The 16,521-nt window shown below is 43.0% G+C and overlaps 1 pseudogene; it reads right to left on the bottom strand.

Moving 5' to 3' along the window:
• Window positions 1–1,789: 1,789 nt before the first annotated feature.
• LOC102509136 lies at window positions 1,790–5,077 on the bottom strand (annotated as a pseudogene).
• Window positions 5,078–16,521: the final 11,444 nt, after the last annotated feature.

A 16,521-nucleotide genomic window follows, 5' to 3' on the forward strand; every position in this document is an offset into this window, starting at 1 on the left:
TTTTTTATTTAGAGAATACTTTACTAATTTCTGTAGTCAAACCCATGAAGATAAGCCCTTACACATTTAGTACAGTGCGTTACCCCTGTACGCATGTTAACAGTGTGTAACATTTCTAGACCAAATGGCTGTTAACTTTAATGGGAAAAAATATATGAAAACGAATATATGTATGCACATGCATGACCGGGATATTGTGCTGTAACCCAGGTATAGACACACTGCAATTGACTGAACTTCAGTCAAATCAAATCAAATACACAAATGGCTGTTAGTTTGTGTACAATGCCAACCCAGCACAGTGCAACTGGGATAGTTTTTCTAAAGTTGACAGCACAGCTAACATTTCCAAAAATTCAAATATATATAAAGACCAATAGCAGTATGTCAGGCATTAATATCGACGGTGGCTTTTCTAGGTTCTGCAGTCATCTGGACAAAATTAAAGAGACATCCAGCACACTCCATTAAAAAAAATAATAAAAACAAGCCCCCAGAAATCAGCAAAGTTCTCTTACTGTTGCGGTACCTGGTGCCATTTTTTTTATTAGTTTCTAAATCATCATCTGGAAAGGAAACATTCTGGAACAGCATCACTAAAAACAGCTCTGATAGAGGACGGTCACTACTACATACCATAAGGCAGGTATGAGACGGCACTGTCCCACGCCTGTAATACCAGAGGATATAATTTAGAAGCCGTTGCTGGAGACTTGATTCTACTTTTCCAGTAGAGCCCAAAGGATGGTTATGACACAGCCCTGGTAAAGAAATGCAACTTCTTAGGATTTCCTTTCTTTAATTGCACAGTTCTAGGTACTCACTGCACATCAGTTTAAAACCACTTAAAAAAAAAAAACCCATCATTGGATTCATACAATGATGACTGAGTGGAGACAAGCAAGACTCTACCTAACTAGTATTTGACCAACTCTGTTGTGTCTGATTGGTAAGAACTCCATGGAAGAAAGGAGACGCCAGTTAGCACTTCAAAGCTTCAAGCATCGTTTCAAACAGAAGCAGTAGCCAAACATTGCCCACCTGGATATGTTCAAGGATGAGGGCTTCAATGTTCCATCATCCACTCACTCATCCAGGAAGAAGGAGAAATCAGTTACTGTCTTTGTGTTCAATTCAATCACCATGTAATAAAAAAAAAAAAAATAAGGTTCCTCTACCCAACACCAGTTGTCTAATGTTCCTCACCACCAAGCCTGCAAATCCTACCACCATATCTAAAGAACCTAAGGGAGCAAAGAAACCAGGTCTGATGTATTAGCTGGGATCACCACACTGTTCAGGCTGAGCTAGTCCTCGGCAGCGTTTTTTCCCTCATATTCTGGTGCTTCCTCTAACCATAAGGATTTTAGTTCTAAATTATATGCACTCAAGGAATGTATGCATATATGCATATATAAATTCTGACTGAAGGTGCACGGCCAGCAACAGAGTGCGTGTTATGTAGTAGACACGAGCCGGCAAAGCCTGGTTTTGCTGGCGCAGCGGCCGTGTGCCGGTGTAAACGGCTCCTAGGTCCCTTGTGCACCTCCAAGTCCTGAACAGGATAACGTCGCAGACCATTTTGCCCCTTTGGCTGTTGGCATTATCTACATCATTCTCCTGCTTCCCACCCCTCCCCGCCCCCAACCACCTGCAATAAACCTCACCTTTGAGACCTTGTTTCTTCCATTTTGATAGCCTGAGGTTTGAGCTGAGGTTTGACTGGTCCAGTTCTAACAGGTTTGGTGGCTATGGTGGGTACAGGGGGTGGCTTTTCTTCTGCTTTTTCCTAGGAGACACCAGGAGGTTCCACCAGCGTTTCAGGAGGTTTCCTTGAATCACTTGCACTTTCTGGACTTTGCCTCCTGTCTGCTGGCTGTGTTGCTGCTCAGAGAGGAACCATTGCATGGCCTGAAAACCTCTGCTGTCTGCCAGCACCTAGGACCAGATGTCTGGTGGTTGAGTCCTGTTCCCACAGCTCTTTTCTGGAGCGGAGGGGCAGGCTGCTTCTCCTAGACAATGCTGTTCATTTTGCTGGACTGGTTGTTCAGATTTGGAAGGAGCCAGAAGGGACTAGATGTTGGGGTGATGCTTCTACCTCTGATTGGAGATATGCCTGCTTTTGTATCAAAACCACGCCCAGAGGCTTTAATTCCATCTCGGACATTTTTTCCCGCAGTTGTGATCATGCTACGCTGCATTCCAGCAGGAATTAATCCTCTGAAATGCTGGCTCGCCTGCGCGGGGCCACTCAGGTTCTGTACCTGTGCTTGTGGGAGCGCTGTCACGAGAGCTGAAGGGTCTGAGACAAAGCAATTCAAGGCTGCCCCCATAGATCCGAAATTAGGCAAAAGCTGGGGTGCTGGTTAAGGCACTGTAACCTGCTGGAGAGCACCTGGTGACTGGGCAGTGTTATAAAAATGTGTCTGGCCAGGCTGTTGTATTGGTTCAGAATAAAGATTTGGAGCCTGGGTAAGATTCTTCTCTAGCCTGGAGAAGATGTGTATCAACCAGTTAGGAACCACCTGGTCCTGATGCTGATCCAGCTGCTGTTCATCCAACCTAGGAATAGGCTGCATATTTGAAGTTTGTTGCAAGGCAAGACCCAACTGCACCTTGGCAAGTTCCTGGTGCTGGACGTCTGGACAGTTGTGGATGGCAGGACCCAAAAGGACCACAGAGGGCTGGGATAGACTGCTTTGCATAACGGCTGGTTGGAAGCCTTGCTGCTGAGTCAAGGATGGTGGAGCCAATGGCATGTGTTGTGTATTGAATAAATGACTCGTGTCCACATGGAAAGCTGGGATTCGAGCTGCCACAGACCGAGACACATAGACTGTGGACTCTGTTGTTGCTAGGCAGTGAGGAGAGGCATAGAGCTTAAGCGTGAAAAATGACTTGCAGAGGGCAGCCCGCTGGTTTGGAATTGCTGGGGTTTCACTTTGCAAATATTAGGAGGGTCTGATGTGGTTGCATTCACTCCTTGCCTTTCAGCCTCTGCTTCTCTAGTGTCTCCTGCCTCTTACCCTATAGATATGGTCAAGTTCTGCAACATTTTAAAAACAAACACAAACCTTCTACCTTGGGTCTCCCAGCCCCACCTTATCTCCCTTCTTCCTTCTTTATTAAAACCTACACCTGCTTTCCCCACTCTTCACCTCCCCTTCCCGATTCAATCCACTGCAGACTCTGATCCCCTACTCACCCCTCCTCAGTCAAAAATCATCCATCCCTTCCCATTGCCAAACCCAGCAGATAGTTTTCTATACTTTGCTTACTGCTGCATTTGACTCTATTCCTCACTTTCTCTCTCTTGAAACTGTCTGCTCCCTCCTGACTGTGAGGCCAGCCTCTCTATGCAAGTGTGGGTCTCCACCTTGCACTACTCCTCCGCCCCCCGCTCAGTCACTGCAGTTCCCTGTCAATCAATCCTTAAACCACCAATTTTCACATTCCACACAGTATTTTCAGACAACAGCAACCACTGTTGAAAGTTTCACCATCATCCATATTCTGGTAATTTGCAAGCCTACACCCAGGCCTAGGTTTCCTTTTTTGTTGTTGTTGTTAAATTGAGTTATAGTCAGTTTACAATGTTTTGTCAAATTCCAGTGTAGAGCACAATTTTTCAGTTATACATGAACATACATATATTCATTTTGCATTCTTTTTTGCTGTGAGCTACCACAAGATCTTGTATATATTTCCCTGTGCTATACAGTATAATTTTGGTTATCTATTCTGCATATGCCTGTCATTATCTACAAATTTCAAACTCCCAGTCTGTCTCTTCCCACCACCCCCCACCTCCCTCCCCCTTGGCAACCACAAGTTTGTATTCTATGTCTATGAGTCTGTTTCTGTTTTGTGTTTATGTTCTTTTCTTTTTTTTTTTAGATTCCACATATGAGCGATCTCATATGGTATTTTTCTTTCTCTTTCTGGCTTACTTCACTTAGAATGACATTCTCCAGGAGCATCCATGTTGCTGCAAATGGAGTTATGTTGTCAGTTTTTATGGCTGAATAGTATTCCATTGTATAAATATACCACGTCTTCTTTATCCAGTCATCTGTTGATGGACATTTAGGCTGTTTCCATGTCTTGGCTATTGTAAATAATGCTGCTATGAACATTGGGGTGCAGGTGTCATCCTGAAGTAGGGTTCCTTCTGGATATATGCCCAGAGTGGGATTCCTGGGTCATGTGGTAAGTCTATTCCTCATCTTTTGAGGAATCTCCATACTGTTTTCCACAGTGGCTGCACTAGGTTCCCTTCCTGAACATCATATCTGTGTATACAACTGATTGCTAGGCATCTCCATTGGGACAGTTCACAGGCACCTCTAACTAGACCCGTCTGAAGCTGAAGTCACCATCTGTGCCCTTACCCCAAACCAGCTCCTCCTGTGATTCCCAGCTTAGTCAGCGGCACCATCCTCCACCCACCCAGGCCGGCCAGACACCTGGAGCCACCCCTATCCCCACCCTGTCCTCAGCAATCTGCCTCCAGGATCTGCTTTTTTATTGTCCTCATTTTATAAATCTGGTCCCTCCCCATTACACCCCACACCTGCTGATGATAAACTGTGTGGTAATTCATCCTCGCTCACCTGGACTATCGCAGCAGCCTCCTAACTGAACTCCTAATTTCAGATTTTTCACTCTCACATCCATCCTCCACATAATCGTCAAAGTGCCCTTTGATCCAAACCTAGATCTGACCAGGCCACCCTCTTCTTTTAAAACCCGTTGCCTATATGGATAGAGTTTTTAGTCCTTGATGTGACCTACAGGACCTCCCATCGCTTGGCTCCTATATACTTTCCAGCATCAGCCCCATCAGTCCCTGTCTTGAACATTATGTTTCAGTTATTCCCTGCTCACATCATGCTGTTTCACACCTCCACGCTTCTCCTGTCCAGGTACACCCATCCCCAACCTCCCCCCGCTTCTCTGGGTCATCTCCCCCAGCCTTTAAAACAGCTCACCCACCATTTACTCCCAAAAGCATCCTTGCCTCTCATTTGTACTCCTAAAGCACCCAGTGCTTACCTCTGTCTTCACATTTATCCATGATGTTGAAGTTATCTGTTTATAGACCTACCTCCCAACACTAAACCAAACTCAAGATCAAGGACTGAGTCCTGGGTACTGGTCTTTGCACTCCCCATCCCCCACCCAATGCTGAGCCCAAGGCCAGACACATATGAAGCACTCAAAAAATAATTGTTCAATTGATTGTCACAGTAAGGCTAAGAGTCAGGTATTAGAAGCAAAAATACTCAGAGTCAGACAGCAGGTCACACACCAGGAGGTGGGAGAGCAGCAACTTGAAACTAAAGTCTATGGTCTTTCAAGTACAACCTGGAAACCACAGGCTAAGCGTGGAGATGGGGATGGGGATGAAGATGGCTCGTCAGGGCACCAGCCTAGGGGTGATGGTGTGTGTGAGGAGCCTAGGAAACGAAGGTGGGCAAGATTCTGGGGGCAGAAGAGGACTGTCCTGAGGCCCTGGCATCGCTGGTTCTAAGCAGACCCCTGATGTGATTAAACTACCAGCAGAGCCAGGCCTGAGCTGCCCAATAGGTAAGTTATCTGAGGGCCCTGAGGCAGCCAGGGTCCCCACAAACACTCGAGACGCTGCTTCACAACCATCTTCTGAGTCCTGCACTTTCCCTTCTCTCAGGTTACAAGTCTCCAGGAAGTTCTTAGTGTCGACCACGACATGGAATATTCAAAGGATGTTAGAAGGTAATAAAGTGGGCCAGTGGCAGCCTCAGCCTCAGCCTCCCTTGAGAGAGGTCCCCATCCTCCGCCCGCCCACCCTCCAGTGGCCTTGCCCCACTGCCTGAAACAGAAGACAGTCGACAGAAGGGGTCACGTGGCAGAGGCCGAGACAAGCCAAGGACAGCTCACGCAGGGACCCCACAGAGAGAAGGGAGCTTCTGAGACGGCAGCAAAAGAGGGGGACTGTTGGATGCAGCTAAAGTCCCCACGCCTGCGTGCATCGCAACATGGCCCTCCGCGTATGCCTCCCTCTGGGGCTTGCACAGTGGGAGATGATTATTCTGGACAAAAAAGGCACAAAGACATAGGGCTGGAATAACACCAGCAAAAGAAAACTAAAAATATCTATGTTTACAAAACAGGGAAAGGCGGCAAGGGTGTGGATCACAAAGGATAAAGATGGGGTGCCCTTCTCTGCTAGAATCCGTGTCAAACACAGATGAATGACCTCATTAGCAGAGAACCTGGCAGGTAGCCAGGGCAAGAACACGTCCACCCTTTGTCTTCACTCGAGTCCCTGGGGGCCAAGCCGACATTATCACCTCCCTGGAAGGGTTTCAGGAACAGGCGAGCTCACTTTCTGCCTGGGGAAGAAGTCTGGAGCAGCCTCAGCTCTAAGGCACATTTTTCGTTCACAGATGGAGACATTCGCACACCTCTCCCCACCCTGCTTCTGCTCTGCAGACTGAGATGAAGGCCTCTGGGAAGTTTCAGAGGGAAAAGGGACTTGCTATCCTCTTTCCCACCTCCCCCAGCCAGTCAGGCCCAGCTCCACCCCAAGGAACAGCTCACGACCAGCTGGCCAGACTATGTCCTAGAGCCCAAGGGAAGCGCCCGCAGCCCTGGCTCACCTGTCGTTGCTCAAGGACGGGGAGAAACCTAGGAAGGCTGTAATTCCCTCCTGGAGGAGGTGTGGGCAGCTCCCAGGCACCACCTCAGTGGAGTCTCTCCAATAATAACAACCAGGAAAGCGAGACTTCATTGAGCGCCCCTCTATGCCAGGCGTTGTGCCTCACACGTATCATCTCATTAAAAGCTCCCAACAACCTTCAGAGCTGGGTGCTACCATTATCCCAACTTGACAGAGGATGGATTATACAGAGCAATTCAACAGATCGGTCCGAGCCCACGGGGACAGCGAATGGAGAAGCAAGGACACAACAAAGACCTTTCTTCCCAACTTCAGAAGCCCTGCTCTTAGCCACCCACATACAAGGGACTACTTTCCTTACCTTTGCATGCATCTCCTTTTCGCTGTGTGGACTAAGATTTTCCCCTTTTGTTAGCTTTGCAAATGTTCAGAACTTTCTTGGCTTCCTGTTGGAGCGTAAGGCTTCCTGAGGTTAAAAATCATCTCTAATGGTCCTTTGGAAAGTGATTCCAAGAACATAAAGGCTGATCAGTCAACTGCAGGGATCGAACTGCCATGTGCACTCAGTAAATGGCGCTTACTGGTTGCATTGACATTTCACATGCCAGGGGGTTCCTCTCCTCTAGAGCAGGGTTTCACAGCCTCAGAAATATTGACATTTGGGACTGGGTACTTCTTGGCCGTGGGGGCTCCCCTGTGCAATGTAGAACGTTTTGTAGCACCCCTGGCCTCCACTGCTCACTAGTAGCACCCTCTCCGCTAGTTTTGACAACAAAAATGACTCCAGACTTTGCCAAATACCCCCCTGGATGGCAAAATCACCCCCAACTGGGAACTTTTTCTCAGAACAAGCAAATCAGAGTGATAGCCCTTATTCCCTCCGAGTAAAACAGCAAGAAAGCTTATTTCCACCTACAATAAAACAGCACTCTTATTGCTCACAGTTAATAAATATGAGAATTCCTGAGACGTGCTTATGAAACAAAAACCCCAGAGCACCAGTTCCAGAAGATTGAGATAATGTTCCCGTTATGCCTAAACCAAATCGCTTTCTGCTCGTTGAATCTTCTGTAGTGGGACGTCAAATGGGTGGGAACCCAAGGCCAAGAAGGAAAGGCCTGGGTTTAAATCCCAGCTTGTAACCCCCAATCATTTTTTTGTAACAAGCTGGACATACATGTTTTTAAATCTCAGCTCCTTTACTTACTAGCTTCTAGGAAATTTGCTTGACATCATTGGGTTTCAATTCTTGTAAGAAGGGAGTGATGGTTCCTAGCTCATGGGATTGCTGTGAAGATTAAATAAAACAGATGGAAAGCAACAATCTAGCGAGGTTTAGCTCAAGTGGACTTAAAAATAGTCACCCCTTTCCCTGTCCTCACTTGTCACCAGGCCCTTGAGAACATCACTCACGCTGATTTATTTTTACTTTCCCCACACCATCCAACACAGCTCTTCTCAACGCTGACTGCTCGTGAGAAGACCTGCAGGGATTTCCAAATGCTGATGTCTGGTCCGTGCTGCACACCAACCAGATCAGAATCTTTGGCTTGAGAGGATATATTGTAAGTATTCAAAATTTCATTCATGATAAAGGTAATAGATTATTTTTCACATAATTTTATTGATACCAAATAATGAAATAGCAATGATACTTGTATCAGTTCTTAAAATGTCATATTATGTTAATCATTAATAATCAATACATTATAAATAAGTTAAACAAATCAGTGTATCTCCAGATGGCATCTGTTGCATCCTTTGGATTCACAAATTCCATTAGAATTTTTAGATTTTATTTTATTTTTTAAAAAATTTTGGGGGGGAGATAATTAGGTTTCTTTCTTTCTTTCTTTATGGAGATATTGGGGATTGAACTCAGGACATTGTGCCTAACTACCACTGAGCTCTACCTTCCCCCTTTGATTTTATGTTTTAATTTCAATGATTATTTAATAGCCTTTACATTTTTAAAGTCTCTTTGAAGTGGTAATTCTCAACTAGAAGACATGTTCATAGAATAAGACTTTAATTTCCTAAGTCTTTGTTTCTCAAAGCTTCAGGAAATAGTGTTATAAATATTCTGAAATTAGTGTATCAGTAACAAATCACATAAATGGCAAAGTTGCACTTGTACACAAGGCTAGAAATAAAGTCTATTTGCTTTCAGAAGAGTAGATACTGTCATTTGTTTTGTTTTTAGGAAAGATAAGATGCTACAGTGTACAGTACTAATATTTGAAATGCTCCTACATAGTATCAAATCCACACAAAAGGAAAAACCACAGTTCACAATTAATGGCAGAAGTTCGTAGCATCTAAGAGAATTAAATGAATTAAAGGATGTTCCTGTGACTCAGCTAATGGATTGATACTGAAAAGGGAAAGGTATGGGCTGGATTCAGGGCTGTGTTTCAAGAGCCTTGTTGTGCGTCACTGCATATCGTAAACTCCCCTGGAGCAGTTTTGTCTTCTCTCAGTGCCTACAACAGCACCAAACCCAGCGAGACAGAGAGTCAACATTTCTGAAATGACGAACCCTACCTGCCCCATGTTGTCTTATTCTTTCTACTCTCATTATCCTTAGATCCTTAATTTCTTACTTTTAAAATTTTGTATTTCTGTAAGCTACCATAAATCTTACATGAATAAGGTAGGATCTTAGAAAAATCAATGCTCTTTTAAAGAACTGGATGTAAGAGAATTCCCATAAGTGGCATATTTCCCTCTGGAGAGCCGTCTCCATCACTTTCTCACTAGACACCACACTGAGCCATGGCTCATCCTGGGAGTTCCAGATCGTGCCCCATTGATTAAACCATCCTGTATTTTGTCACTATGGAGCTGTCTGGTTAAACAGTAGGAACAATGCATTTGAATTTCTTGGTAAATGCTCACCCTCCAAAGAAATTTCAAAGTGCAAGCTAACAGGAATGAAGGAGAGAGCCATTTGTGTCCAGAGGTAATTGACCTGGGCTTGCTAAACTTCCTCCGGCACCCTGCAGTGCACCTCCTCTCAGGCAAAGACTTCTCCCCTGTCCAGGGAGGAACCTGTTACAAACCAACCGCGGAGACACTGAGGTTAGGAGCAGAGAAGGGGTTTATTCACGAGGAAGCTAAATGAGATGGGAGAACGAATCTCAGATCCACTTCCCCAAAGGCGAGGGCCTTGAGATATTTATGGGATAAAGAAGCAGTGTGGTCTTAGGTGTGAGAAAAGGTGATTGGGGGTAGGGAAAATGTGAGGTCATCAGTGTTCTGCCCGGGTCCAGGTTTAGTGGTCCCAGCTGGTCTTAGTTGGCTCGAATTGTACAAGGGCTAACTCCAAGTTCTAGGCTACGTGAAACTTCAAAGGCAGGCGATTTGAAACAAAATATTTAGAGTGAGTTTGTGCTTGCTCAGGGAGTGCAGACTACTAGCCGAGGGGCTGTTTTTTTTTTTTCTTTTCTTTTTCTTTTTCTTTTTTTTTAAATAAGCCATTCCTTACCTGCCATTCTGTGAGATAAGCTCGAGAGTTTCTGTTAGTCACCAGTTTCTGTTAATGCTTGGGGCATGGTTTCAAACCCACATTGGGCGGCCACATGAAAAGGATGTCCAAACCTTCCTCCTCCCTCTGCTGGGGGTGCCGTATCTAGTCCCTCTTTTGTCTGGGGGATGGGGAGCCCTGAGACCAGACTTCTCTTCTTGTTTTGTTTCACTTCTTTACCCACCAACCCAGACCACAAAGTGCCCTCAACACTTTTATTTCTGCCTAAAAAAATGAATAAAATCAATTTCCAATGAGGGGTGAGCTATGGATACTAACGTTGGAAAGAGGAACTTCACCTCCTACTCAATGAGAAAGGGGTCTTTGAACACTCACCGTGAGATCGCTTTCCAGCTCTTAAATGCCAGCAATCCCTGCTTCTTGCCATAGTAACACGAGGCATTTTTGGAAGTTACGATGCAAAGCAAATCTTCATAAAATCCTGGTTTCCAGGCTTTGGATTTTAGGGATGCAGATAGGTGCCAATTTTTCCAAATAAGGCCAGTTTATCCTTCTTTTGCCAAATAAGGACATTTTAAAAACTAAACAGATGAGTGGCAGGGGCATCTCCTATCTATAATCTACAAGGACCATAATTTCATAAAAGAAAGGACATTTTAACAACAATATGTCAAAAAGCTGTAATGGTAGAATAAAAATCAGGCCTTTAAATTGAGTACATTTTTGTATTTTAAAATCTCACCATTCTGCTCTCATTTCTCTCATTCCATGAAGACAAGTGAACACTGATCAAGACTGTCATCAGCCTGGAGTTTGGCAACAACTGACTCTAAGGCAGGGATTACGTTCCCCTAAAGCCGTGTGACCTTGAGCAGGTTACTCAGTGTCCCCTAGTCCTCGTTCACTGACCAAGGATCCCAATGAGGCCATGTGGGGGAAGCACTGTGCCAACCCAAATGGGCTCTGGACACACAATTTAGGATTAAAGCCACAGATGTGACCAACAAAAAGTCTTGAGCAAAGATACAACCATTAACTCTTGCAATAGCAAACTTCTCTCCAAATTCTATAAAACCCAAATAGACTGGGCAGGCATCCTGAATGGACACACAAGGCATATTAAAATTGAAACATATACCTTGACTTTGACCCACCTGAATCTAAAACGCTAAGTAGGCGCAAGCATGTATTGACTAGATAGGAGGGCAGTACCGTGGGGAAAACGCCCAGCCAGGAGGAGGGAGGTGGCGGGGGCCAGGGGGGTGGTGTCCCAACCCTGATTTGCCACTAAGTGGATCCATAGCCTTAAGCAAGTTTAATCTTTTTGTGTTCAGTCTTCTCAGACGTCAATGAGGGTGTTCAATTAAAATGATCTATTAGGGCCAGTTCAGCTGGAAAATTCTTAATACATACATAATAGTGTGTCATCTCTCTGAAAATGTACATGCCTCAGGGAATGAGAAGGGTGGTCTGCATCTTTGAAAGAGCTGACCGCTAGATTATCCTCTAAAGCATAAAGACCCACACTACAGGATTCTCGAAAGCATAGCATCCACCACCCTGAACCAAAGAGCCAAAGGGTACACCCAGTCAGTCCCTAAATCAACACGAGTTGACTTAAGTGTCCCCTGGGAGCAAACAAATGAGAGTAACACCCTCTGGGTCATTCCCTCTCCCTGGTGGCCCTTACTCTTCGATTTGCAACGTGATCTGCCTTCAGTGACTAAGAATCGTCACTTCCAGAGCACTGACATGGCCCGCATTCTATTAAACCTTCACACACCCCTGCAAGGTTAGCATTATTTCCTCCATTATATGACAAAGAGAACTGTAGCTCAGACAAGTCCAGTCCCAGGTTAAAACACGAAGGGCAGGATCCAAACGGAGGCCTCTGTGAGTCTGAAGCCGGCACTCATTCCCTGTGTTGGCCGTGGTGCATCCCAGACACCTGGGACACACCCAGGAGACTGGGTCAGAAACCCCAAGGCCCTTCAGGCTGAGGATCCTTGCAGTCACCAGTGGTCACTTTTAGTGAATTTCAGGGAACCTCCCCTTAGACGTGGACCTTGGAAGAGCAGCTGCCCTCTCCACTCTGACAGCTCTCCTTCCCAGAGAGGCCAGCGAGGCTTGGGCTCTCTACAGCATGAAGAGTTTCAGCAGATACGCTCTAACAGACTGGCAAGTTTGGGGTGCACAGTAGAGTCCTAGAACCCAGCTTCTCCATCTTTAACAATTAGCCTGGAGTTCAGTTCCCACCTGTTTTACACACATGGGCTACTAAACCTTTGCTCTTCAAGGTTCTAGCATCTTGGCGGTTACCTGGGAGACTGTTAGAAATGAGGAATCTCTGGCACCACCCCAGACCCCCTGAATCAGAAACTGCACGTTAGCAAGATGCTCCGGGTGATTTGAACGCACATTAAAGTTTAAAAAGCACAATTCTAGAAACCTATGGAGCTCTTTAAAAGTGTGCATTGCCAGGAACCAGAGTTCAAAATTACAGAGAAAGGGGTAGAGGAGAAGGAAGCCCAAACATGTGTATTTAAAAAAAAAAAAAAAAAAAACTAGTTTTCTTGTAGTCCCTGTCCTCAAGAAAAATCAAGTCCTTTCTGGCTGAAATCAAAGAACAACTTTGTTTTATCAACAGCTGTCTCTGTTAGCCAGCAGACACCTCCCTCCTCCCCAGAGACAATGTTGATGGCTTCCTACAGTCCCTTTCTTGGGCTGAGCACCACATTGCAATGAATGAATGGGAGAATTCTGCTTAAATCAGAGTTTTCCCCTCTGAGTTGTTCCCCATTCCCCCGATCTTCTGCCCTCGATTCATAGGGAGGTTTGGACTATTGTCTCCATGTCATTTGCAGGACTCCTGTATTGTTTTTTCTCCTGATCCACTGCCTTGGTCTGGTATGAAGGAAGGAAGCAAGGAAGAGAAGGAAGGAGGGAGGGAGGGAAGGAGGAAAGAAAGAAACAAAGTAACATCTGTAATATGCCTACTATGTACCAGACCCCCCCATCCCCAAAACAGTTTACATATACTCCCTGTTTAATACACGTAAAAGCATGTAAGATTCTAAACAGGATCTAAATACTCATGTTCTGCTCCATTCTTTCTACTAGCCCAACTTGCCTACACAGAATATTACATAAATTTAAATTTTTTCTGAGATGTAATTCACATACCATAAAATTCAATGCAGTGATTTTTAGCATACTCTCAAGATTAGGAGACTATCACCATTATGTAATTCCAGAATATTTTCATCAACCTGAGGAGAAACTCCAAGCCGATTAGCAGACACTTTCCATCCTCCTTGTCCCCCAGGTCCCTGGTAATCACTTTCTATCTCTATGCATCTGCCTATTCTGGATATTTCATGTAAATGAAATCATACAGTATGTATCTTTTGTGCCTGGCTTCTCTCACTTAGCATAATGTTCTCAAGGTTCACCCATGTTGTTGCATCTATTGGTACCTTTTTATAGTTGAATAATATCCCGTTGTATGGATATATCACATTTTTTAACTCCTTCATGAGTTGATGGACATTTGGAATGTTCCCACATATGTTGCCTATTACAAATAAGGCTCCTATAAACATTTATGTGTACATTTTTGTGTAGATAATGTCTTCAATTATCTTGAGTATATACCTAGAAGTGGAGCTGCTAGGTCATATAAGAGCAACGCTGTTTAAATTTTTTAAGAAATGCCAAACTGTTATCCAAAGTGGCAGCATTCTTTTACATTCCCACCTGCAATGCACAAGATTCCAGTTTCTCCGTATCCTGGACAACACTTGCTATCATCTTGCATTCTGATCTCAGCCACCCAAGCGGCCGTGAGGTAGCATCTCTACACAGTGATATCACTTTGTAGTTTTGATTTGCATTTTCCTAATGACTAATAATTTTGAGTCTTTTCATGTACTTCTTTACCATTTTTTGAAAGCTACGTCATATTCATATTATACTTCTTTACCATTTATTGTTGAGTTGTAAGTGTTCTTTGTATATTCTGGATACTAGGCCCTTCTCAGAAATATAATTTGCAAATATTTTCTCCCATTATTTGGGTTATTTTTTCACTTTGATAGTTGTCCTTTGAAGAACAAAAGATTTTAGTTTCGATAAAGTCCAACTTATCTATTTTTCCTTTGGTTGCTTTTGTTTTATGCATTATACCTATTAAACTGTTGCTTAATCCAAAGCCATAAACATTTATACTTAAGTTTTTGCTAGGGTTTTAAAGCATTTAGGTCATTGGTCCACCTTGAGTTAATTTTTATTTGGTGTGACAGAGGGGTTCAACTTACACTCTTTTGCATGTGAGTATCCTGTTTTCCCAGCACCATTTGTTGAAAAGACTGTTTCTCCCTGATTGAACTATCTTGGCACCCTTGTCAAAAATCAGTTAATCATAGAGTAATCTATAAAAACACTGAATCACTATGTTGTACACTTGAAACTAGTATAACTTACTAGTATAACTAGAAAGTCAATTATACATCAATTTTTTAAATAGTATTTTTCAGAAGAATATATGATGGGTAGAAGAAGTTATAAGTTTCAAGCCAAAGTGGAGTATGAGGGTGTTTCCAAGCATGCAAATTTATGATTTCATAAGAATTCCTAATTTCATAAAAGGAGTCATTGGACCAATATAGTAGCAAATTGTTTTAATTCTAGCATTCAAAATAAATTTCACTCCCTTTTGTAGCAACCTGAATCAAAAACACTCTAGAAGATATGTTCAGAAAACTTCATTTCTTCAGAGTCATTGGAAAAATTTGTTTAATCTGATATGAATCTCCTTGCAACAGAGGTTTAATCTTTACGTAATAAAATTTATCTTTAAATAACAAAAAAAAAGTTGATCATAAATAGATCAGTTTATTTCTGGCCTTGCAGCTCTGTTTCATTGATCTACATGTCTATCTTCATGGCAGTACCACAATATCTTTTTTTTAAATTAAGGTATAGTCGATTTACAATTAGTTTCAGGTGTACAACATAGTGATTCACAGTTTTTTTACATTATACTCCATTTAAAGTTATTATAAACTATTGGTTTATTCCCTATGCTATATAGTATGTCCCTGTAGCTTATTTATTTTATACATAGTAGTTTGTACCTCTTAATCCCTTACCCCTATCGTGCCCCTCCCCTCCCCCTCTCCCCACTGATAACTATTAGTTTGTTCTCTATATCTGTGAGTCTGCTATACTCATTCATTTGGGGGTTTTTTTTCAGGTTCTGCATATAAGTGATAACATATAGTGTTTGTCTTTCTCTGACTTATTTCACTAAGCATAATGAGGTCCATGATGTTGTTGCAAATGGCAAATTTTCATCCTTTTTATGGCTGAGTAGTATTCCATTGTGTATATACACCACATCTTCTTTATCAGTTCATATGTTGATGGACACTTAGGTTGCTTCAGTGTCTTAGATATTGTAAATAATGCTGCTATGAACATTGGGGTGTATGTATCTTTTCAAACTAGTGTTTTGGGGCTTTTTGGACATATACCCAGGAGTGGAATTCCTGGGTCATATGGTAGTTCTATTTTCAGTTTTTTAAGAAACTTTCATACTGTTTTCCACTGCGGCTATGCCAACTTACATTTCTGTCAACAGTGTACAAGAGTTCCCTTATCTCCACATCCTCATTAACATTTGTTATTTGTGGTCATTTTGATGACAGCCATTCTGTCAGGTGTGAGGTGATATCTCATTGTGCTTTTGATCTGAATTTCTCTGATCAGTAATGTTGAGCATCTTTTCATTTGCCTGTCAGACATCTCTATGTCTTCTTTGGGAAAATGCCCATTCAGGTCCTCTGCACATTTTTTCATTGAGTTGCTGTTTTTTCTGAACTTGCATTTTTATCAATTTTCCATTTTTTTAAATCAATTATTTCATCAATGTCTTATAGTTTTCTGAGTACAGGTCTTTTACTTACTTAGTTATTTTATTCCCAGGTATTTTATTCTTTTTGATGTGATTATGAATGGGATTGTTTTCTTAATTTCTCTCTCTGATACTTCATTGTTAGTGTATAGAAATGCAACAGATTTCTGTATATTAATTTTGTATCCTGCAACTTTGCTTAATTCATTGATGAGCTCTGGTAGTCTTCTGGTGATGTCTTTAGGATTTTTTATGTATAGTATCACGTTATTGGCAAACATATTATACATAGTGAGTATTACTTCTTCCCTTCTGATTTGAATTTCTTTTTCTTCTCTGATTTCTGGGGCCAGGACTTCCAATACTATGCTGAATAAAAGCGGTGAGAACGGACATTCTTGTCTTGTTCCTGATCTTGGAGGAAGTGCTTTCAGCTTTTCAACATTCAGTGTGATACTA

Source organism: Camelus ferus, chromosome 33 (assembly GCF_009834535.1).
Source record: "Camelus ferus isolate YT-003-E chromosome 33, BCGSAC_Cfer_1.0, whole genome shotgun sequence".
Taxonomy (NCBI): domain Eukaryota; kingdom Metazoa; phylum Chordata; class Mammalia; order Artiodactyla; family Camelidae; genus Camelus; species Camelus ferus.